The sequence below is a fragment of the Scyliorhinus torazame genome, chromosome 11 (genome assembly GCF_047496885.1).
Source record: "Scyliorhinus torazame isolate Kashiwa2021f chromosome 11, sScyTor2.1, whole genome shotgun sequence".
Classification (NCBI taxonomy): domain Eukaryota; kingdom Metazoa; phylum Chordata; class Chondrichthyes; order Carcharhiniformes; family Scyliorhinidae; genus Scyliorhinus; species Scyliorhinus torazame.
Genome location: NC_092717.1, coordinates 116,566,485 through 116,592,522, shown reverse-complemented (window position 1 = coordinate 116,592,522; position 26,038 = coordinate 116,566,485). Strand labels below are relative to the sequence as shown.

The following is a 26,038-nucleotide window of genomic DNA, read 5'->3' as shown; positions in this document are numbered from 1 at the left end:
GTTTGGATCAGAAATTGGCTAGCTGGAAGAAGACAAAGGGTGGTGGTTGATGGGAAATGTTCAGGCTGGAGTCCAGTTACTAGTGGTGTACCACAAGGATCTGTCTTGGGGCCACTGCTGTTTGTCTTTTTTATAAATGATCTGGAGGAGGGCGTAGAAGGATGGGTGAATAAATTTGCAGATGACACTAAAGTCGGTGGAGTTGTGGACAATGCGGAAGGGTGTTACAAGTTACAGAGGGACATAGATAAGCTGCAGCGCTGGGCTGAGAGGTGGCAAATAGAGTTTAATGCAGAAAAGTGTGAGGTGATTAATTTTGGAAGGAATAACAGGAAGACAGAGTACTGGGCTAATGGTAAGATTCTTGGTAGTGTGGATGTGCAGAAAGATCTCGGTGTCCATGTACATAGATCCCTGAAAGTTGCCACCCAGGTTGAGAGGGTTGTTAAGAAGGCGTACGGTGTGTTCGCTTTTATTGGTAGAGGGATTGAGTTTCGGAGCCATGAGGTCATGTTGCAGCTGTACAAAACTCTGGTGCGGCCGCATTTGGAGTATTGCGTGCAATTCTGGTCGCCGCATTATAGGAAGGATGTGGAAGCATTGGAAAGGGTGCAGAGGAGATTGACCAGAATGTTGCCTGGTATCGAGGGAAGATCTTATGAGGGAAGGCTGAGGGACTTGAGGCTGTTTTCATTAGAGAGAAGGGTAAGAGGTGACTTAATTGAGGCATTCAAGATGATCAGAGGATTAGATAGGGTGGACAGTGAAAGCCTTTTTCCTCAGATGGTGATGTCTAGCACGAGGGGACATAGCTTTAAATTGAGGGGAGATAGATATAGGACAGATGTCAGAGGTAGGTTCTTTACTCAGAGAGTAGTAAGGGCGTGGAATGCCCTGCCTGCAACAGTAGTGGACTCGCCAATACTAAGGGCATTCAAATGGTCATTGGATCGACATATGGACGATAAGGGAATAGTGTAGATGGGCTTTAGAGTGGTTTCACAGGTCGGCGCAACATCTATGTTCTATAAGTCAATATTTTCCTGTGTGTCTTTTAATGGCTTCAAAGTTTTTATTTGAAGACTTGAACCTACTCCGAAAGTTTGCGTTTCAACTATCACTTTGCCCACAGCTATGACCCTGTGAGCTGAATTTGGGTTGGACAGTCCGAGTAAGTGCAGTCTGCATGATTTCCAGGAAACATCAGCATCATTGAATGTTTGAGAGATAGAGATTCTAATTTCTATACAGACTTGTACACGTTCCAGAAACCTGACCACATAATCTAGATTGACATCAGAGTGTAGTGCAAAATGAATGCTATACTGTCAGAGGTTTCAGATGAGAGATCCTGCAGTGATGAAAATTTCTCTCTCAGCTTTGATTCCCTCATGCCCTGTCATCAGCTGGTGACAGATCTTTACAAACACCTTTTAACTGCTCTTGGGTGTACGAATCTGGCTGGAGACCCATGTAGGGACTCATTAATGTGCTTGATGTTCCTCTTCTAAATGGTGATCATTCTTGCTTTTCTCCTCATTATCACAGTTGGCAAAGAGGGTAGTCTGTGCTGCGTCTCCTACTCCTCATCATCTGCTTCCCTTATATTGGCTTGACAGGAAAAGGAACGCAGAAATGAAATACCCCTTGGGATTAGAACACAGGAGCGGTGGGTGGACCCAGTGTTCATATAGACCTTCAGAGAAGTGTCAAGGCAACTGTGTAGGTGTTTAGTACAGACTGTACCAGAACCATGGCACAAACTTTGTCACCTGCCACACCAAGAGCAGAATGCCTCTTCACAAGTTTCAAGATCTTCTCATAGGGTACGAGTTGATTTATGGGGAGAATGCCCCTTTCACTGGTCTGCCTCTCTCAAGCACTGTGCACCGATTTCTCCTGCAGGAAAATTGAACAAATTACAGGCAGGTTGAAAGTTCAGGGGTGTGAAAAAGTAAAGGATTTTGGTGTATCAGCCTATTAACTTGGAGGAACGGGTTTTAGGGTTGTGTGTAATTAATCAGTAAGTGGAGCTGGGTCGCCATAATGCAAGATCTTCAACTTGAGTTCCTCCATTACCTAAGTGCACTGTGAAGGGTTAATTGTACAAGTGTTGCTTTAAAACGTTGAAAGGCACTGCATTCAGTCTTGCAAAGTGAGGCTGTCTTATCTTACTTGTTCCTGTGAGATCAACAAATCTCTTGAAGCACTCCTTTGCAGTGCCTGTGGTGACAGAAATGCCTTCCATTTGGCACTCTGGAGATTCAGAGCAGGTTTGCCAGCGTGAATATCCAGTCAGCTTTGTATCCATATCTCATTTTCCAGGAGAACTTGGGAGGATTTATCTTCTATTTATGGATTGATGAGTAATGCAGCGAGAATTACTCAGAGAATTAAATGAGCACTACTCCTTCTTTACCAGGGTGTCTTCCAGTTTATTTCTTGTTTTTTTTTCTTTTTTTGTAAATTTAAAAAACATTTTGTAAATTGGGTTGTGGGGGCGAAACCCACGCAAACATGGGAAGAATGTACAAACTCCACACGGACAGTGACCCAGAGCCCAGATCGAACCTGGGACCCCGGCGCCGTGAGGCAGAAGTGCTAACCACTGCGCCACCGTGCTGCCCCTTTCCAATTTATTTCTGAATCGTTCCACCAGAGCTGTCTTTTTAAAGGCTGGACTCTAATTCCCATGCACACTAGCCAGATTGCACCTGCTTTTCACCTGATTTCCATCAGTCACTATTCCTTTATATAAATGAGCTGACCCAGGAATTCTCACGTAAATATCCTCTTGATTATCAGTGGGTATCAATCCTATTCGTTGACATAACAGCAGTGCAAATCTCTGCAAGGAAATTCATCCCTTGAAAATCCCCTTGATGAAAAGAGAAAAATAGCGTGGCAAATCTCCACAAATGTTCTGCTGATCGTCCCCCAAAACAGCAGAAAAGTTCTGTTCTCAGTATTTAGGAGGTGTTCCTGGGGTTTCCACAGTTCTTGCACCAAAGTTCCAGTGGACAACCTGGGAAACCCCTGGGATAATTCAACATCCAGGTCTGGAAGATAAACCACAGTGATTTACTTTGCATCAAAGATTATTGGTTTAAAGTTGTGTCAACCATGCATATTGTTCATCCAATCAAAAATATTCAATTTTTAAGTTGAAATTTAACACATTTACACAGTAAAACATTTTACCAGATTGATTCTATATAAACAGTTGTCACTATATTAATGATGTGTGTCACAATATAATTTTTCAAAGCACTGATAAAAATCTGGAAACTATGCACAAGTGGTGCAATGATTATAGTTTTGAATCTGTGCTAAAAGCATTAAAATAGTTTCAGCAGTTATATATATATATAAAGATATTTATGCAATGTTTCTCTTTAATTTCCTCCCTTTTGATTCGCATTGTTCTGCTAACTGCAGTTTACAACAGTGATTAACATTAGAGCTGGAAATTTGAACTACCGAAGATATTACCATAAAACAATATATGTAAAGACTGTAATTTATTTGCTTATTTACACATGCTAGTTTAATGGTAATATATAGTGAAAATGCTGACATTTTTAGGAATTCTTCCAGCACATGCTGTGGTATGAGGTATTTATTTGAAGGCAAATCTACTTATTAAACATTGTTTCAAATTTGGTGTCAGGAGAAATTGAATTTATTCAGTCACGCTAGCCAAGTCCTTTCAATTTATTTAACATAAGGAAACTACTCCCATTCAATGAGTGCAAAAACATTTATACATTATATGCAATTTCATACAGTTTCATATTAAAGTTTTTCCCACACATTTCAGTTTTTCCCACAAATATCAGTTTTTTTCTGTATATTGTCATTCCCCAACTGAGAATATGGGAAGTTAATCTGCTATTAGATCCCGGTCAGGGCCTGTTGTTGTGAATATCTTGTTCATGGTTCACATATCGAAAATATAATTTTAGTTTTAGGAATTAAGGTTTGACTGTAAGAAAATTGAATAAATGCAAATAAAGCAGGCTTGGAGTCTATTAAATTTAGAAGGTTGAAGCCATATTGCCTTTACAGGTTAACAGTTAGAAAGGTAGAGTAATTACAATGCTGGGATTTTGAGATTGCCAGAAAACCTCAAGAAATAGCTGTTCTAAAAGGAATCAACGTTTGTTTACTTAAGTCAGAGGGAATGGAGCTATAAAACAGCAGGTGGGCTTAGTTGGCTAAGAACTGGAAACTAGGGCACAATTATACGGGCCCATTTGATGCATGCGCAAATCCTGTTATGGCCGCCTACTCTCACGGGAGGGTCATAATGGATTTGTGCTGGTGACATCTCAGAACGAGATATTCTCCGCACACCACCCCCTCCCCACCCCATCACTGGTGACGTGAGCAGGTTCACACTCAGACTGCAAACCTGATTTCCACTAATTTAAATATCAATTTACAAACTGTCAGAAAATCTGCCTGTGTTTCTGGGGAGAAGTACTCCAGTTTTCAGTCCAGACCTGACGCCTTGCCATTTTTTCATAAAATTCCGCCCCTGTATCTGCAAAGTTTGCAGCAATGACAGTCCAGAGGGATGTTATTGTTTTGGGAGGTAGAGTTAAATTTGTTTAGAAGCATTAAGTAAGCATTGAAAGGTTTTACAATCTATTTACTTCATCAGATCAAAAAAGAAATTATAAGTAAGGGAAAGTAACTTAAAGGTCAGTTTGGGGACAGTACAGAGCAGGCTACATGGTCATGGAGATGGGTGAAACTTCAGAAGATTCTCTGGTTTCAATTAACCTGGGTGTTTGCAGAGACAGTTTTTAGTTGCAGCTTGAATGCCATGTGGTTTGCAGCTTACTGAGAGAAGATAGCCAAGTAAATGGGTGCCAGGGTGACACCAGCAGTGCCAGGGTGCCACCCTGCCCAGATACCAACCACCAGGAGGCCTCCAATCAACTGGGAGACCCCCCCCCCCCCCACCCAATTGCTGTTCTGTCTGGTCCCGTAACCAGCACCCGGTTGGGATCTCCTCAGCGAGGCCGGTAGATCCTGGGTGCTGGTTCGATCTGGCATTGACAGAGTAAAAAAGCTCATTTAATGTGGCAGATCGCGGCATCTCGCGAGATCTAGGTCTCGCGGGCATAATGACCGTCAGGAATTCCGGAAGAGGTTCTACATACAATAAAGTTTGTCGTTTGATTAAAAAAAAGTAAAATCTTTTGGCATAGTTCGGCTGGTTAAAAGCAGGTGCTTTTTCTTTTTTTTTTAAATGTTAATGGTTCCGAATTGGATCATAACAGTCTTGAGCCATCCCTGAGGAGGTACCCAAGAACAATCCTGGTTATCATCTGCTTTGTTCTTCTTTCACTAAACTAATACAAAGTATGTTCTTCTTAAAGTGGTATTTAGTAAAATACTAACTGACTTTTCTCTTCTATTGAAATATTAACAAATTGCTTGACTACTTTGGAATAATTTGGTCTGGAATACACTGCCTGGAAGTGTAGTGGAAGAAGGTTCAATAAAGGCATTCAAGAGGGCATTAGATGAGTACTTGAATAGAAACAATATGCAGGGGTATAGGGAAAATGCTGGGAAATAGCACTGAGGCATAATGCTCGTTTGAAGAGCCAGTGCAGACTCGATGGGCTAAATGGCCTCCTTCTGCACTGTAATAATTATGCAATTCTGAATTATTGAAATAATCAGTGTAAAAGACACACTTATACAAACAGCAATATGTATACTGCATTTCACTGGGTTCACAGGACTCTTCACCCTGCCGGATGTAAGCACTAAATCGTGTGATACCCTTAATCATGATTTCTTGACCATGCAACCATAATATTTTTGTATATATTTTGACGGAACAAATATAACTGTACAGGAAATCTATCCAAGTAGGTTGAGCATTCCAATCTTTTGAGTTGCTCCTCGGTTTAGCCTCATTGGGACTGCTCATGTCACATTAGGGGATTGTTTCTTTTTGTTTCAATTAATGGTCTGTTAGTTTGAATAGAGATATAACAAATGATTCATTTCTCTTGTCAACCTATTTCAATGACAGAAGTAGATGGCAAGAGATGAAATAATTTCAGCAAACATTACAGACATCTACATCCCATCTTTGAAGGTGACTTATACTACATGCAGAATAACCTACTTTGATTAATCACAAGATATTTACTGGCTCAAATCTAATGATGGGATCACAGGGTTTTACTAGTATACATTGCATGGAAATTTATGCAGCCACATTAACCCAATGATTGCCACGTTTCTCAAAGGAAATGCATCTAATTACTACTTTTGAAAATGCATTTTATGACTAATTTATACATTTTTGTGTCAAATTAAGCTTTCTTTCCCCAGTCATCTTTCAGATTTTCCAATGCTATATGCCAATCTCCAACTGGGAATATGGGCAGTTGTTGGGTCCATGCCAGTGCTCCTCTAGAGTTATCCTTAAAAGTGGTATCCAGGACCAGCCATGGTTAAGCTTCCTTGGACAATTTCCCTTTGCTAAAAGTCCCATTCAGAATGAAAGGACTGGGAATGGAAGCACAAACCCACATACTAGAACTCCAGATCGCCAGAAAACAGGATCTGCAAACTATTTTGCTGTGGTTCTCTTTAAATTCAAAACAATAGCACTTAACAACAGACTGACGCAAAGCTGCTGCATTAATATACAAAAGGTAGTGTTTCACACCGGGGCCATCATATAAATGACAACAAGGAGAAACAAAATATTTTAGGTGATGCCAGGTTGAGTAATTTCCTTCTCTGCATATCTAAGCAATGCCTCCGATACATTTTCCACAATAGCATTGTGATTGGTGAGTGGACTGTACTGCATAAATAGCGAAGCACACCCAGTATTCACAGGGTTAATTCTGGGTAAAATGGCAATGAAGCAAAGTCTAATCCTAGATTATAGACCAAATCATCAAATCTTGAACTATGACAACTTACACCATGTCCTCAATTATCCCTTCAAAGCTGATAAAGGATCATGAAAGCTCACCTATTATTTAGAAAATCAAGTGCCTGTGCTTGTCTGGTTTCAGTTTCTGAACAGACCATTACATTGAATAGGTAACATTATGACAAATATTTAGATAGGCTTTTTGTCATATTCTAATTTAATGCACCTAATTGTACCCTCCACGCTCTGTCATTCGGTCAAAAGCTGTATTCCTCACAATGTTTCCGCGGGGTAAAAAAGACGCAACTCAAAAATGCAGGGCAAAATTAACTTAATGCTCCAGGTCCATGAACTCACATCAGAGAGACGTTTGGCTATCATGGAGAGGAGAGGGTCATTGTTTACTTCAGACACATTTAGATCAGCAGCAATAGGCTTAACACTATTAAACACCATGTCAAAGAATATGTGTACCAAAGGAGAAAATCTAACGCTAATTCAACTTACGATGCTCACTTAGCAAAGAAACGTAGCTCAATTTTCAGGCTTTTTATTACAAACAAGAGATCATTCTGAAGCCATTAAGTGTCAAGAAATACAAAGTGACATGCATGCAGTCTCACGAGAATGGTCCAGTATATCCAAAGAAACTGCCACTTCTCATGTAGATTACTCCCCCCTCAAAATTGATGTAATTTAAAAAAATGTATTTTATTTCGCTTTCTCATGCAATTATGTATTTTAATTGTTATTACAAATGGCAGCAATTTACAAAAAAATCTGTGTCAAAATATCTAATCCTGCGTCAGGATGAGAACCCATTAATCCAGATCTGTCCATAGACTTGTGCAATTCATTACCCTGCACTAACCTCGCTTCTGCATTGTGTGCGTAACCTTCATCGTTCCCTGTCCTATGATCTTACCTATCCAGCAGTATATTATGATTGGTATCTGGTACTAAGCCCACCCGCGCAGCACGCAGAGGTGGCTAAGAAAGGCCCTTTCTCTGGCATCACACAGAAATGTCAATGCACAGGGCACCGGTGATGCCGCTATGCACTATTCAGAAAGCAAACACCTAGTGTAAAAGCTTTAAAGCATGGCTAGCACAGAGACCTGATCAGCCATAACAGTTTACTTTCTATTCTTTCTACAATTTTCATATTACTGAGGTTCAAACTGCACACACGGCGAATTCACGCAATGTTTCCAGACATCAATTTAATCAAATCACCCTTCCTAAAAACATTCTAGAACTCAGCTACGCAGAGGGAACTCACCAGCTTTCAGGTGGAAAATTTAGTAGGGACAGTAGCACATACAATCAACTTTAAAGGGGAAGAACAGCCTCGAAGATTGCTACCATAATTGAACTCAGTGCCTCGAACTGAGCCGAGGCGAATTCAAGATTACTGACTGAGCAGAGAGGAAGGATAACAACTATAATTCCTCTTCTTCCGAAGGAGTCTTCAGTGAGTGGTCACTGCCATAGGTTGTGTTACCACTTCTATCCTGATGGTCACCATGGCTACGGCCACTTTGCAATCATTTGACTGGAGCAGGTCCATCAACTGTCAGGCAAATAGGTCCCATTCCAGGAAAGGCAGGGGAAATTCCAGATTTCAGATATTGGGTGGAACTTTCCAAAAGTTGCACAGAGTGCTGGACCAGGTGAGAAAACAAGGGCAAAACTCGTTTGTTTCACAGCTGCCTTTTCTGGCCAGATCAAAAAGGACTCTGCAATTTCAAAGTGCTGCCGAAGATTACACAGCCAACTTCCCGGCGGGGGTGGGGAACGGGACATCAGAGGCTGGATTCTCCCATTTTGAGGCTACGCCTGATGCCGGCGTGGGAACGGCATTTTACGACCAGAAATTCAGTGCAAAACGGCCGCCGATCCTCAGTTTGGCTGTGGGCTAGCAGCCAAGCAACGCAGAGCACCCGGCTCTAGCTGCCGATACTGCCCAGGCCCAGAGAATTGCCGGATCCGTGGCAGCGCATGGCGGTGGCCTGCAGCGGCTGCGCCGTGCAACATGGCGCCGTCCACACGCGGACCCGGCCTGCAAAATAGTGACCCTCCTTTGGCCGACTCGCGACCCCCGGACTATCCCACAACAGTGTCCCAGTCCATGCCAAAGTCCCCCCTGCCCGCGGATCGGCCCTCCCCCGACTGTGGCGGTGCTGGACTGAGTCCGCAGCCACCACGCCGAGTTCCCGACGGATAATAGCACATGTTCCGTTGGGAACACAGTTGGTCGGGGGCGGAGCTTCGGGGACTGGGCCTCGGGCAACGTTCTGAGGCCATCGATACGGTGTGCGGCGTACACCTAGAGTACACCACTTTGGAGGGGGCGGAGCATCACGAAAGCGGCGCCGCCATTGATTTTGTCGGAAATGGGTATTCTCCAGCCGATCGCCGAACGTGATTTCGGCGTCGGCGACTGGAGAATCCCGCCCAATGACTCCCCAGTGGACGACGGGAACATCCCTACCCCTCCAACACAGAAGGCCAAACACCACACCACCACTCAATGGTCGAGTCACCCCCACCCATACTACGCAGGCACCAGGGTGGCCCAACCCCCACACCACCTTCCATTCTCACTGGCAGCTGGGCAACCCTAATTCTAAGTCTCTGTCAATCTCCCCACCACCATGCAGGTACAACCATCCACCACCCCGCCAACATGTTGACTGTTCCAGGGCACTGCCAATCCATGACGTCACGCTCGCCGGGGCGGGGGGGGGGCATATGGCGAGCCCAGAAGCAAAGGAGTAAAGCCATTTTTGAATATCAAAATCAATGCAAATACACGGTAATCAGAATTACACCCTTGCTGTGCGTCACCAGCGGGTGGACAGGATGATCTCAAAATGAGATCTCCATGCCGCAGAGTGAGATCTCCATGCCACAGAGTGAGATCTCCACACCACAAATCCCGTTATGGCTCTCGCAAGAGTTAGCGACCAAAGTAGCATTTGTGTCTATGGCAAATGGAAAATTCACCCCCAATCTATAGCACAAGAAATTCAGCTCCCAATATCTAAATCTAACATGGGCTTATAAATGATTAATGGGTTGAGATTTTATTTGTGAAATATTAGCAATTCATGTGGAACACATTTAAGAGAAATTGCTGTCTGTTATTTTAATGAGAAAGTCAACGAGTTTAAAATATAACACGGGAAAATTTGGCTCCACATTCCTCTGACTTGCCCAGTTATGGGGACTCTGCAGAGTTCTTCTTGGATTTCAGTGTTAACGGCAGCGGAGAGGTGCAGCCGGAGGAGGAGGAGGAGGGCTTTCAGCAGGAGGCCTTACCTATCCAGCAAATTCAGAGAACACTTCACCCACCTCCATCAGATTCAGAGTCTGCAGCAGCACTGCTTCACCATGGTGGTAGTAAGAGGGAAATCATGAATATTCTTTCCTGGTGCCTGTTGCAACCAGGCTTGGCCTTGTACTGCTAGATTTATCTGAAATGTTGTGTCTTTGAGGACTACAGAGGTCACCAGGCATTCAAGCTACTGATATGGGCCCTGAAGATGTCGGAGGTTTACTGATCGAGCTGGCTATTTAACCATGTAAGCATCCAGCTATCAGTGCCTGTGCGTCTTTGACAATTGATGGTGTCTTTTAACTTGAGTGTGCAATGTTACAGAAACCTTTCCTAACACAACCTATAGTCATCAAATCCCTCTAAAATCCTTTTAATAAAGTGCCTAGTTTCCCTAGTCCCTTTATAAGGTCGCTTGATAAACCATTTTATAATAACATATTATTTTATAATAGTAATAAGCTATATTCAAATTGTGTGATCTAACAGAAACATTTCTAAGTTTGGTAGCGAGCGGGAATAGCCACAAGCTTCCCTTCACCCAGACCGGCGAGGCCGTCACCGCTATAAAATGTTAATCGGTCTGCTTAATGAGGCCCCACGGGCTTCTCGCCCCAATTGATGGTCCTGCCGGCTGATTCGCCAGCTCACAGCCAACAAGAGAGAGCCCCACTTCAACCGTTCATGCACGGCCAACCCCACTCAGCTTGCGGGCTAGCCACCGAGGAGGCCAGCCCCACAATTCGGGGATGTCGACCTGGGCAGTTTGTTGGACGTGGCAGAAGCCCGACAGGATGCCCTGTTTCCCTGAGGGTTTCAGAGGGTCAGCCACAGGGCAGCCAGTGCCGCCTGGGGGAATGTGGCAGCGGTCGTCAGCTCGGGGAGCGTGACCAGGAGGACCAGCAGCCAAAAGAAGGCCAATGATCTACACCGTTGGCAGCACAGGTGAGTTGGCAGCGGATTCCCCACCCTGCTGACAATTCACGAGGCACCACGCCCGTCCAGCACCGTTCTGTGACCTGGCCCACCCATGTCCAGCGATGCCGCCCATGCCATCAGGGTGCTGGACATCAGAGTCCTCACCCACTATGAGAAGGCCGCTGGAGGTTGCGGGAGTGGCTGAGGACACATCTGTCACCAATGTAGAGGTTGGCATGTGGCGCAGAGGTCAGGATCCACTGGCCCACACCCAAATGACCTGTCACACGAGTTGTTAATGCCATGCACGCGGACCCATCTCTCCCACTGCACTGATCACATGTCCATTCTCCCACAGGATCCTCATGTGACAGAGCCGGCCCATCCCGGGTGGCCACCCCCCCCCCTCCCATGTGACCACCTTGGTGGGCAGCTCCGAGACCACCACTGTATTCGTGGCACAGCTGTCATCTCCACCCTCCGCCAACGCAGAGACACACACCTTGGTAGGTGGCAGTAGTGGACAGGTTTCTGGGGCACAATCCACTGAGCACCACACAGTTGCTGATGCACATCAGGTGGAGGCAGAAATGCCCATACATGACAGCATCCGGAGGTCTGCTGGATCCCAGAACCCAGCTGGGTCCCAGTCAGATGCTAAACCTCTGGACCAGGTTTACCCGGAGCTGAAGGCACTATGGTGTGGGCAAAAGATTCAGCTGGGGATTTCAGCGACACTCCAGCAGGCCCATAGCCAATTTGATGAATCCCAGAGGCTACAGGCGCAGTAGATGGCGTTGGCAATGTGTGGCACTGAGGCCAACACTGCTCGGTTGGGAACCACAGTGGAGAGCCTGGTGCACAACGTTGTCAGCATGAGTTGAGGTGTCCAAAGTGTAGTTCAGTCAGTAACGGCCATGGCTGAGCACCTTGACAGCATGCCCCAGTTGCTGGGGGAATGTGATCCCGTATCAGATGGACCTTGATGAGGCACTGCGGGGCATGTCCCATTCTCAGGTGGGCATAGCTGAAGCTCTGCGGAGCTTGTTCCAGTCACAAGTGGACATTACCGGGACGCTCCAGAACATGGTCCAGTCACTGAGGAGTATCGCCGAGAACATCGACACGGTGCCGCCAGGCTTGGCAGAGGCAGCCAGGGCTCAATCCAGTTGCCCCTCTGGCTCGAGGAGCACCCCAGGGCCCTACAGTCACCGGCCGGGCGGGGTGGGTGCTGGGTGGCAATCCGGAGCCATCCTAAGGAGTGGTGACGGAACCCACCAGCTCTCCCAAGACCCACCACTTGACAATGGCGTGTCTCAGAGTCATCGCACGAAACAAGGTGTCACGGCGAGGCATGTGCTGCTGGCAAGTGGCCCAGGGCCCTCTGGTTCCAGGGCCCCTAGAGGACGCCCGCCAGGGGCATCCAAGGCCATGGGCCGTGGTGAGCACCTGGCTGCCTCCACCTCTCATGTGCATCCTGGGGACACACTTGCACGCAGCGGTAGAGCACAGAAGGCTAAGCAGGTCATGGATCACTGAGAGGGCACTGGGGGATAGGGGGTGAGAGTGTGTTTGGGGGGGGGGGGGGGGGGGGGGGTGGCACCACCGGCGATAGGGACAGTTGGGGACATATATGTACATAGCTTTTAAAAAGTTGACCTCTATGTAAGCAGGCGAGGATGAGGGCCACCCTGGCCCTCTGGGCTTGCAAAACCGAGCCGCTGCCGCCTGTCTTCCATTCACTGGCTGGTTCTATGGGTCCCATCCAGGGCTCGTCTTTCAGCCCCTCCTCGTCCGGTTCCTCCCCACCCTCGGATATGGCCATATATTCCTCTCCCTCCACCATGTCGCCCCGCTGCTGTGCCAGGTTATGGAGGCCACACAGACCACCACAACGCAGGCGACCCTCCGGGGAGTGGACTGGAGGGCACCACCAGAGTGGTGGAGGCAACAGAACCACATCTTGAGGGGTCCGATGCACCGCTCAATGACAATCTGGGTGGCTGCATGGACCTCGTGGTATCGGGTCTCCGTATCGGTCACCAGCCTCCTTACTGGCGTCATTAGCCAGGTCCTCAGTGGGTACACTTTATCCCCCAAGAGCCATCCTGGGGTGCTCCTAAAAGAGGCCGGGGATGTCTGACTGCCCCAGGATGTAGTTGTCGCGCACACTCCCTGGGAAGCGTGCACACCGGTGCATGATCTGCATGTGGTGGTCGCTCACGAGCTGGACGTTCCGGGAGAGGAACCCCTTCCTGTTAATGGAGGGCACTCCCAAAGGCCCGGTGAGCACAAGGTGATATTCGTGTCATCTAATACTCCCTGGACCTGGGGCATCCCGATGAAGGAGAATCCTGCTGCCCGGGTATCTTGTTGGGCCTGGTCCATGTCAAAGGTTATATACTTCGCTGCCCGGGCAAACAGGGCATCCATGACATCATGGATGCACTTGTGGTCTGTAGCTTGTGAGATGCTGCACAGGTCCCCGCTCAAGCCCTGGAATGATCCTGAGGCATAGAATTTCAAGGCTGCTGTGACCTTTATACCCACCAGGAAAGGCTATCCTCCTCCTCCACGTCGGCAAGGACATGGCACAGGTGCCGAACCCTTCCCTTATTGAGGCAGAGCCTCCAGCGACACAAGCTGTCCGTCATCTGATCGAAAGACCAGCGACTCCTGTGCACCTTGGGCTATTTCAGGCCTCCCCCTCTGGGTCCCTTCCTAACCTGAAGGGCGACCGGGTCCTTAGGGTGTGTGGCGGGGCCCTGCACATGGGCTGCCGCCTCGAGCCTCTGTCGAAGCTGCTGCCGCTGCCTCTTCCAGTGTCTGGCCGCCTGGTTGCCATGAGGGAAGCTTCCGCGGGCTTAGGATATCGTCCATTGTATGTAACATCTAAGGAATTGGGATTGGATTTGTCTATTGTCATGTGTACAGAGGTACAGTGAAAAGTATTGTTCTACGTACAGTTCAGACAGATCATTCCGTACATGGAAAGAAAATACATAGGGCAAACATAAAATACACAATGTAAATACATAGACACAGGCATCGGGTGAAGCATACAGGAGTGTAGTACTGCTCATAGAGAAGATGTGTGAAGAGATCAGATCAGTCCATAAGAGGGTCATTTAGGAGTCTGGTAACAGCAGGGAAGAAGCTATTTATAATCTGTTAGTGCGTGTTCTTAGACTTTTGTATCTCCTGCCCGATGGAAGAAGTTGGAAGAGTGAGTAAGCCGGGTGGGAGGGGTCTTTGATTATGCTGCCTGCTTTCCCCAGGCAGCGGGAGGTGTAGACAGAGTCAATGGATGAGAGGCGGGTTTGTGTGATGGACTGGGCGATGTTCAAGACTCTGTTTCTTACTGTCTTGAGCTGAGCAGTTGCCATACCAGCTATGATGCAACCAGATAGGATGTTTTCTATGGTGCATCCCCAACCAAGGCTGGCCCCCTGGGAGCTCCCCCACCCTACTCCGAGCACCGGGCAGCAACTCTGGTACCCCCGGGCACATTGCCCGGGAGCAAAGGTGGCTACTCACCTCCTCGGGTCCCCGCAGCAGCCTTTCCGGCAGCTTGACGTTTTTAAAAAGGTGTACTAATCGGCGCCCATGTGACCACTTGCTAGTAAGGCCATTAGATAGAGGGTCGCTCCCGTTAATTGTATGAAGATTGGCCTTCAGTGGTAATTATTGGCTTCTCGCCACGCTACAGCAGGATTCGGATTTTGACAATGGAGTGGGTCGGTTAGATCACAAACAGATCGGTGCCTGTCACGGTTTTCGATTTTAGCCTCTCCAGTGAGGCCTTGTCGTGCTTTCACTTAAGTGCAACACAGCCATTAAATCGCACCTGTTGGTGAACAGTGGTGGCACGGTAGCTGAGTGGTTGGCATAGTTGCTTCACAGCACCAGGGTCCCAGGTTCGATTCCTGGCTTGGGTCAATGTCTGTGCGGAGTCTGTACGTTCTCCCCAGGTCTGCGTGGGTTTCCTCCGGGTGCTCCGGCTTCCTCCCATAAATCCTGAATGACAGCTTGTTAGGTGAATTGGACACTCTGAATTCTCCCTCTGTGTACCCGAACAGGCGCCGGAGTGTGGCAACTAGGGGATTTTTACAGTAACTTCATTGCAGTGTTAACGTAAGACTACTTGTGACAATAAAGATTATTATTACTGTACAACCTCCTGGAATCTGACTTGCAATATTAGAGCAGGTCAAGGATGGTTTTGCCAGTGGCTACCAAGGTCACCATGGCTGTCGATTTTTGCACTGGAGACCATGGCATTGCCAACATATCTTTGTTCACTAGGTTTTGTATCATCCAGGAGGTCACTGTATGTCAGAAATGGGGACTTCATGGCCTTCTATCTCAGCAGAGAGAAACAGGAGAAGTGGGCACTTGTTTTTGCCAAAATATCAGGCTTCCCAATGATGCAGGGAGAAAGTGACGGAACAAATGTGGCTCTAAGGGTCCCACATTGCAATGGGCAATGTTCTGTAACTGCATACAGTTCCACTCCCTGAACATGCTGTTGGTGTGCAACCATGCCCAGACCATCATGTTGGTGAATGACCACTATCCTGGCAGCAGACATTATGTTTTCATTCTCCTCCAGTCAACCATTCCAGCCATCTTCAAGCCAGCACATTAAACCAAAAGATTACTTCCTAGCAACGAGGACTTCCCATTGTACATGGGATTGATGACTCCCCTCCGCCACATATTGACAACCTCCCTATGATGTCTATTATGCTGCAAATGCATGTAGCGGACCATAGGCATCCTAAAAGAACAGTTCCACTGCCTAGACCACTTAAGAGCCCTGCCCAGAATTCATAATTCTGCGTCCCCCACAGCCTGGCCATCATGAGGATGCAACCCTTGCCACCAAGACTTTCCCAACCATCTCAGAGTGTGGAGCAATAGGAAAAGGAATAGGCATCTGGTATAGCATCGCTCCAGACAAGTTGTCCATAAGCATCATATCAGATTTCAATTCACCTGAAAAAATCTGCAGATGACCACTACTTCACAATTCCCCATCTTTCTCTCACTGTTACAGACTACCAGTGCCCTCCTAGACTAAATGGTGATGTAAAAGACGCAAATCAAATTCCTTACCTACTTTATCCAACATGTCCATGAATATATATAATTCTCAACTATCCACCTTTGTGCTTTTCCATAGCACCTTGTTTGCAGATGCCTTCGCGTGGTCTGGCCCTCTAATGCAGTGCAATCCTGTGGCTGCAGCATAGATTGTGCATCCAGAAAGGATAGAACTGGAGCCAATGTTTCTACACTTTTATATTTATTTACACATTACAAGCACAAACCTCCCACCCTTACAACCGTAATGTAGTCGATGGCTATTTTTGGGGGTTCAAGTGAATCCCAGCACCTGGACTCAATTATTATTAATATGGAATTAACATAAGACTGCAGTTATATACAATAAACAAAAGACTGCTGGCTTTCAGCGGGCAGACTGCAGATGCCTTTTCAAGGTGATCTGGAGCAGGTCTGAATGTCGGGACCAAACTGGCATGGGCAGCAGCAGTTCTGGCTGTCTGGTTGAAAGACAACAGGAGGGGCACTGGCAATGCAGGATAAATTCTGGGAGTAATCTAACGGAAGAAGCATTAAGTGCGTTAGCGAGCGAGAATTGTTGGGTGCTTCTCGACGGCCAACCCAGTGAGACCGCGACTGATATCGAACGCCAAATAGGGCTGGTAAAGATGCCCCACGGGATTCACGCCACAAATGGCTGTCCCGTCAGCTGATTCACCTGGGTTGCGCCGAGCAGCTCCCCGGAAACAAGGGGGAGGAGCTCTTAAACTTTTTCTCTGAGCAAACCCCAGACAGCACACAGCCCTGCCACCAAGGAGATCTACACCATGCTTTGGAGACTCCAACCTAGCCAGGCTGCTGGATGCAGTGGAGGCATGACTGGACACCCAATTCCCCTGAGGGGGTTGGAGGATCAGCCAGTGCCACCTGGGAGGCAGTGGCAGCGGCCGGCAGCGCAGGGAGTGTTACCAGGAGGACCGTTACTCAGTGCCATAAGAAGTTCAACAATCTGGACCGGGCTGCACGGCTGAGTTGGCAGCAGCCCCCTGGCACTGGGTCTGCCTGCCACTCTCCCGACGAGCCAACGGTTGGCCTTGCAATCCCCCACCCTGGCACCCACCAACATACCCCCCCCCCCACCCATGCCCAGCAATGGCATGAACGTCTGTCACCTGCCATATCCCCCCCCCCCCCCCAAGCTCTGCATAAAGTGTGCAGCTCACAATGTCCTCTCATTGTTCCCGCTGGAGAAGTTTGCACAATCGTCAGGAAAGGGCCCAGACGGGCGATGGGGTGCTGGACATCAGGTCCTCACCCCCTACAAGGAAAGGACCCTGGAGATCATGGGGGTGACAGAGGACAGAACGGTCACAGACATTGAGGTTAGCCTGCGCCACAGAGGTAAGGATCCATCGACCCCCACCCAAATTACCTGTCACACGTGAGTTATTCATGCCAAACATAATGATCCTTTCCTCCCATTGACCACATGTCCATTCTACTACAAGATTTCCATCCAATAATGCCGCCCCATCCAAGGTGGTCATGCCCTCTGTCTTCCAAGAGAACACCTCGGAGGAGAGCTCCAAATATTCCACCATTGAGGTATCACAGCTGTCATTCCCACCTTCCACCAGCACAGAGACACACCTCGGTGGGTGACATTAGCGGACAGTTTTCTGGAGCACAATCTGGTGAGCACCACACAGCTGCTGATGTACATCAGGTGGAGGTAGGAATCCCCAGGGGAGGCAGCTGTCGGAGGTCTGCTGGATCCCAGGACCCAGCTGGGTCTCAGTCAGATGCTGAGCCTCTGGCCAAGGTTATCCCAGAACGGGGCATCTGATTCAGGGTGGGTGGGGGGGGGGGGGGGGGGGGGTGGGGGTGTACTGCAGTGCATCACCAGAGCGGTCAAGCCATTGGAACTGCAGTTTGAGCAGTCCGATGCACCACTCAATAATAGCCCGGGTGGCTGCATTGGTTTTGTTATATTGGGGCTCCTGATTGGTCACTGGCTTCCGTACTGGTGTCATTAATCAAGACCTCAGCATGTACCACCTATCCCCCAGGGGCCAACCAGTCATCTTGGGGTGTCCCTCAAAGTCGCCGGGGATCTCCGACTGTCCCAGGATGCAGCTGTCATGCACACGCCCGGGGAAGCTTGCTCACACATGCATGAACCGGAGGTGGTGGTTGCACAGGAGTTGGACGTTCAGGGAGTGGAATTCAGTGTTAATGAAGGGCACTCTCGGACTGCCTGGGGCACACATGGTGACTTGCATGCCATTTATTACTCCCCGGACCTGGGGCATCCAGATGATGGCAGAGAATCCTGCTGATGGGCTTCGTCCAGGTCGAAGGTTATAAGATAGGAATATATCATCATCCTGGATGGCTTCAGCGATGCTGGTTGCTATGATTTGGATGACTGCTGTGCCAAGCAATACCCAGCACTCTCTCCTCCAAGAGAATGAGGACATGCCTGCCAAAGCGGAATAACTAGGAGAATACAGAAGTTGTGAGGTGTGTGAGAATGCAGCAGTGATGACTGCCTGTGACTGAGGTGGAACATAATGTTAGGCAGGATCCTATTTGCTGAGTTTGCTGATGAGTGAAAATGGGTAGTGGTTCCATGAGCTGTTTGTAAAGTTACATGGAGCAAAGGGCATATAAATATGCTTTCACTGACCTTGAGGCACTGAACTTTTTTTCTGGCATTGCAGCCAGGCCATAGAATCATAGAATTTACAGTGCTGAAGGAGCCCTTCGCCCATCGAGTCTGCACCGGCCCTTGGAAAGAGCACGCTACTAAAGCCCACGCCTCCACCCTGTCACAGTAAGCGCACCTAATACTTTTGGACACTAAGGGCAATTTATCATGGCCAATCCACCTAACCTGCACATCTTTGGACTGTGGGAGGAAACCAGAGCACCCGGAGGAAACCCACGCAGACACGGGAAGAACATGCAGACACCGCACAGACAGTGACCCAAGCCAGGTATTGAACCCGGGACCCTGGAGCTGTGAAGCAACTGTGCTAATCACTCTGCTACCGTGCTGCCCTAAATAATACTTTTATTCAGTCTTAGAACCATTCAGCCCATCGAGTCTGTACCGGCCCTCTGAAAGAGCACCCTGCCTAGACCCACTCCCTCCCCACTCCCCGATCTATCCCTGTAACCTGCACATCTTTGGACACTAAGGAACAATTTAGCATGGCCAATCCATCTAACCTGCACATCTTTGGACTGTGTGAGGAAACTGCAGAGCTCAGACACGCAGACACAGGGCGAAAGTGCAAACTCCACATAGACAGTTCCCCAAGGCTGGAATTGAACCCGGGTCCCTGGCACTATGAGGCAGCAGTGCTAACCACTGTGGCACCGTGCCATCGAATAGTCAGTGAAAAATAACCCCACTGATGGAGTAAGCTGCAGTTAATCAGGTAAATAGTCAGAACTGGTTCCCTCGCTAGCAGTGACTTGGAATCCAAGCTAGCATAAATACAGAGGTTTAGCAAATGCAAAACGTAAGTTGCACAAAGGTGGCAGCTGAAGACTGAGTGCAGTGAAACCAGGTGCTTAAATTCTGGAATTTGGTGAGAGAGAATTTGGTGCCGAGAGAAGAGGTACTAAGTGGCCTTTTACAAAGAAAGCAGTAGTCCAGGAGAGGAAACTGGAGGCCGCAAGCATCCAAGGGTGGAAGCCCAGAGCCATTAACTGAGTGTGCACCTTGATGACTGGTGAGTTTTATAATTTTTCCCCATTTTAAACTGGGTTAGTTTAAATCAATGCTGGTATATTAAATTTATAGTATAACTCATTGAATTCCATAATATAACTTTGGATAATCATTGAGTGATATTTCTAAACTTGAAACCTAATTAGTTAAATAAAAACAAAATAAAAATGACAGGGTAGATGATGTTGTGCAAAGGTAGCAGATGGGACTGGTGAATCCACAGCAACCACAACGGCATTACGTGGCTGCAGCTTGCAAGAGATAGAGCAAAAAGTACTTTGGCCCTGAGTCAGCTGGAGTCCAAGCCTTGGACACTGCAATACAACGGGAGGTGGAAGGTTTCCTGGACACTTTATTCCAGGAGGCAGTCACACTCCTTAGGCTAAGTATTTCAGATATGGCCATGGTCAGGGTCAGGGGGATGTGATTGTAAGAGGCAGAATGGGTCCAGAAGGTAACAATGGAGGAGCTTCAACCCTTGCCATTGCCCAACAGGTTCAATGTTCTAAAAACAGAAACTGCTGGAAAAACTCAGCAGGTCTGGAGATAGCAATAGAGTTCGCGTTTCGAGTCCGTATGACTCTTCTTCACCTCACGAACTCTGTTACTCTCTCCACAGATGCTGCCAGACCTGCTGAGTTTCTCCAGCACCTTCTGTTTCTATTTCAAATTTCCCCCATTCACAGTATTTTGCTTTTTTTTGCGGGCTCAATGTTCTTAAGCTTGTGTGAACAACAGCAGGGACTACAGGAAGGATGAGCATACTGGCCATAGCACTATGGTGCAGGAGCCATTCGAAGAGTGGGGGGGGGGGGGGGAAAGCAAAAAGGAGAGTAGTAATGGGAATCGACACGTCTCTGAAGCTGAGAAATGTGAATCCGAAGGCTATGTTGCCTGTCCAGTGCCAGGTTTAAGGAACTCTCAGGCTGGAGAGGAATGTGGGGCGTCATTCTCCGCCGGCGGGAGTCTCCGTTTTGCCGGCGCCCGGGGCTTTCCCGACGGCGTGGGGCTGCCCCACAATGGGAAACCCCATTGACCGGCCGGTGTTACGGAGACTCCCGCCGGCGGGTCGGGGCAGAATTGTGGCGGGGCGGGATGGAGAATTTCGCTCGTGGAGTGGGAGGGGAAGGATTTTGATGTTATGGTCCATGTATGAACCAAATAAAAAGAAAGAGGTTCTGCTAAGGGTATATGAGCAGTTAGGGGCTAAATTAAAAGCCAGAACCACAAAGTTAATTCTGAGATACAAGCAAATTGGCATAGGGTAGATAAGATCAGAGAGTTGAACACATAGCTCAAAGGTTTATGTGAGAGAAATGGTTTTTGATTTGTAGTATTAGAACCAGTGTGGGGGAAAGACAGAACCGGACTGTCTGGACAGTCTTCACCTGAACTGCTCTAGGACCTGCTATTGGGAAATCATACAGGGGCTACAGAGAGAAGTACAAGCTAAATTTTCAGGGGATGCTAAGTGAGGGGCAATTTGAAAAATTAAGGTCAAGCAAGGAAAATGCAGGTAATGGTAACCAGGATGTGACAGGAACAGGCAGAGCATACAAGCATAAAGTGCACCACGAATAGAGGAAGGATTAGAATTAAAGGCTCTCTATCTGAATGCACACAGCATTTGTAACAAGATAGATTAATTGATATCACAAATAGAAATAAATGTATATGACATGATAGCCGTTACAGAGACATGATTGCAGAGTACCAATGCTGAGACAAGAATATTAAAGGGTATTTGACATTCTGGAATGGGGGGGAAGAAAGGAAAAGGAGTGTGATCAGGGGTGGGATTCTCCCGCAATCGGCAGGATGGCCCGCGCTGGCGCCAAGCACGGCGCGAACCACTCCGCCGTCGGGCCACCCAGACGTGTCCGAATCCTCCGCACTTCTGGGGGCTAGGCCGGCGGCGGAAGGGTTAGCGGCGCGCCAACCGGCACCGAAGGGCCGCCGTGGTCCCGCGTATGCGCAGAACCGCCGGCGTGTTCTTGCGCATGTGCTGGGGGTTTCTTCTCCGCGCCGGCCATGGCGGAGCCCTACAGGGCTGGCGCGGAGGGAAAGTGTGCCCCCCAGCACAGGCCCGCCCGCAGATCGGTGGGGTCCGACCTGGTGGGGGGTCGGAGAATCCTGCTCCAGATCTTGGTTTGGAGGATCAAAATGTATAATCAGTTTGGGTGGCGAGAAGAAATAGCAAAAGAAAAAAGTGACTGGTGGGGTGGTTTACAGGCCCCCTCACTGTAGCTACACTATAGGACAGGGTACAAATCAAGAAATAATGTGGGGTTTGTAAGAAACATACTGTTTTAATTGTGGGAGATTTTAATCTTCATATAAATTGGTCAAATCAAATTGACAAAGATAGCCTGGAGGATAAAGTATAATTGAGACAGTTTCTTATAACAATACATTCTGGAACCAACCACAGAAACAGCTATTTTAGACCAGCTAATGTGCAATGAGACAGGATTACTTAATGACATCCAATTAAAGGAACGACTAAGTAGGACCTTGTTCACACCAATCGACCAGTCACAGGAGGGGCAAGGGATTAAACCAGGAAACCATAGGCCAGTCAGTCTGACCTCAGTGGTGGGGAAATTATTGGAAGCAATTTTGAGAGACCGAATTAGTCTGCATTTGGCGAGGCAGGGATTAATCAAGAACAGTCACCATGGTTTTGTTGAGGGTTGGTCCCAACTTGATTGAGTTTTTCGAAGAGGTGACCAGGTATGTAGATGAGGGCAATGAATTTGATATACTCTACTTGGCCTTCAGCAAGGCTTTTGATAAGGTCCCACATGGGAGACTGATCGCGAAGGTAAGAGCCCATGGGATCCAAGTAAATTTGACAAATTAGATCCAGAATTGGCTGAGTGGCAGGAATCAGAAGGCGATGGTCGAGGGGCATTTTTCTGTTGGAAGCTTGTGTCCAGTTGTCATGATATTCAAACACACACATCATGATGGACACACTAACAGGCAAATCAGAGTACACAACACCACAACCAATCACAGACAAGAACACCAACCACATAAAAAGCACGAGCACGACACCTGGAGGTCAGTAGGTCTGGGGAGAAGGAAGCATGAAAGAGCTGTTGAAACACCACAAGCAGGGAGCCCCCCACGTGCAGAGTGCAAAGACCAAGTTGTAAATAGTGAGTTTAAATAAACAAGTGTTGTACCATATGCAACTGTGTTGGCTCTTCTGTGTGTTAGAACACCCAACACCACATGGTACAGGAGTGGATCGATACCTGCCTACCAACCTGCCATTCTGGACATGGACCACACCGGCAAACCGCAGCCGATGCAAGTCACGGGGAACCTAGGCACCAACTGGAAGCTCTACAGGCAGCGATTTGACCTGTACATCCGTGCCACCGAAAAACAGAATGTCTCGGATGATTCGAAGATTGCAATGCTCCTCTTCTACGCAGGCCCCCACCCAAATGATGTCTTTAATTCACTGGTGTTCGAGGAAGGCGAAAACCAGGCCAAATATGACACGGTCATCCTCAAAATGGACCAGCACTTTCAAACTGAAGTAAACGAAACTTTCGAAAGATACATCTTTCAGCAACGCCTGCAAGGTAAGGAGGAGCTTTTTCAACCCTTTTTGACGCACCTCCGGATTCTAGCGCAGTCCTGCGGTTACGGCACCACCACAGAGTCCATGATCAGGGACCAGATTGTTTTTGGCGTTGCCTCCAGTGGCCTACGCCAGCAGCTTCTTAAAATAAAGAGCCTCACCTTAGCGTCTGCTGTGGAAGCCTGTGTCCTCCATGAAAATGCGACCTGCCGTTTTGCCCGATTCCAGGCGTCCGAGTTGGCACGGAGGGGGTCCCCAGCCGTCGAATCGGCAAGCCAGGCCGCCCACGACGTTGAACGCATCCAGGCCGTCGATTTCTTCCCGCCCCACGGCCCGGACGACAGCGGCCGCTTCCCGCGCTTTTCGCGGTCTCCCGCGCAGGTGCGCGCCAAGAATAACGGCCACAACGAGGGACGCACTGCGCAGGCGCGCCCACCGCAAGATCGCACTGCGCATGCGCAGTGGCGCAACGAACGCCGTGACGTCATGACGTGCAGCAAGTGTGGAGGTCTACACTTAAAAGGGCAATGTCCTGCAAAATACCAACAGTGCAACAGATGTGCCATGATAGGCCACTACGCAGCCCGCTGTCGTGCGGCTCAACCCATGGATCCGGCGCATCCTCGACAACCTCGCACACGAGTCAGGACCGTCCAGCCCACGCATCAAGACTTCCAGTTAAGTGATGCAGATGACCAGGATGACTTCAGAGTTGCCGTCATTGATGTCAACAAGGTCAATGCCATCAATCCAGACGATGAGTGGTGTGCCACCCTGACGGTCAACCGATCGCGCGTCGCCTTCCGTCTGGACACCGGCGCATCCGCCAACCTGATTGCTTACTCTGCAGTCCAGGCCATGAAGGTCAAACCACTCATCACACCATCCCGGCTTCAGATGGTTGACTATAACGGGAACGTTATCCCGTCCGTAGGATCTTGCCAGCTACAGGTGACTCACAAGGGGTACACGGCCACACTCCCCTTCGAAGTTGTGGGCTCATCAAAGGACTCGTTACTGGGCGCACAAGCGTGTAAGGTCCTTCACCTGGTACAGCGCATCATGTCTCTCTCTCCAGATGAGATATCCGACTTCCCGGATGCTGAGTTCCACGCGAATCTCCATTCCCTCCTCGCTCACAACCAGGAGGTTTTTGAAGGCATGGGGACATTGCCACACACGTACAAGATTCGACTCAGACCGGACGCCATCCCTGTCGTTCACGCACCTCGCAGGGTTCCTGCGCCTCTCAAAGACCGCCTCAAGGCACAACTGCAGATTCTTCAGGACCAAGGGGTCCTATCCAAGGTCACGGAGCCCACGCCATGGGTCAGCTCCATGGTCTGTGTAAAGAAGCCCTCTGGCGAGCTCCGTATATGTATAGATCCAAAAGATCTGAACAACAACATCATGCGGGAACACTATCCCATCCCAAAACGAGAAGACCTCACCAGCGAGATGGCGCGAGCCAACATATTCACTAAATTGGATGCGTCCAAAGGATTCTGGCAGATCCAACTGGACCCGGCCAGCCGAAGACTATGCACATTCAACACCCCTTTTGGCAGATTCTGCTACAACCGGATGCCATTCGGCATCATTTCGGCATCTGAAGTATTCCACCGCATTATGGAGCAGATGATGGAAGGCATCGAAGGGGTACGTGTATATGTGGACGATATCATCATTTGGTCCACCACTCCGCAGGAACACATGCATCGTCTTCGACGTGTCTTCACCCGCATACGGCAAAATGGCCTGCGTCTCAACCGTGCGAAGTGTGCTTTCGGCCAGACGGAGCTGAAATTCCTCGGGGACCACATCTCAAGGTCCGGGGTCCGTCCCGATGCAGACAAGGTTAGCGCCATCACAGCCATGCCACGACCGGCTGACAAGAAGGCTGTCTTAAGATTCCTGGGCATGGTCAACTTCCTTGGGAAGTTCATTCCCAACCTGGCTTCTCATACAACAAACATGCGCCATCTCGTAAAAAAATCGACGGAATTCAACTGGCACCAGTCGCATCAGCAGGAATGGGAGGAGCTCAAGCACAAACTGGTCACGGCACCAGTGCTGGCCTTCTTTGACGCGACTCGCCCTACAAAGATCTCAACAGACGCCAGCCAATCTGGTATTGGAGCGGTACTCCTGCAAAAAGACAGCACGTCATCATGGGCCCCGGTTGCGTATGCCTCACGAGCCATGACCCCTACCGAACAGCGCTACGCGCAAATCGAAAAAGAATGCCTGGGCTTGTTAACTGGACTGGACAAGTTCCACGACTATGTGTATGGCCTGCCACGATTCACGGTCGAAACTGACCACCGCCCCCTGGTCAACATCATTAACAAAGACCTGAACGACATGACTCCTCGCCTCCAGCGCATCTTACTCAAACTCAGGAGGTACGATTTTGAACTGATCTACACTCCGGGGAAGGAACTCATAGTGGCG

At 48.5% G+C, this 26,038-nt stretch overlaps 1 protein-coding gene across 2 annotated transcripts in view; it reads right to left on the bottom strand.

Moving 5' to 3' along the window:
• cyp7b1 (cytochrome P450, family 7, subfamily B, polypeptide 1) overlaps positions 1 to 26,038 on the bottom strand; it is a 328,716-nt gene that overhangs the window by 32,507 nt on the left and 270,171 nt on the right. The gene's annotated exons all lie outside the window — the stretch shown is intronic.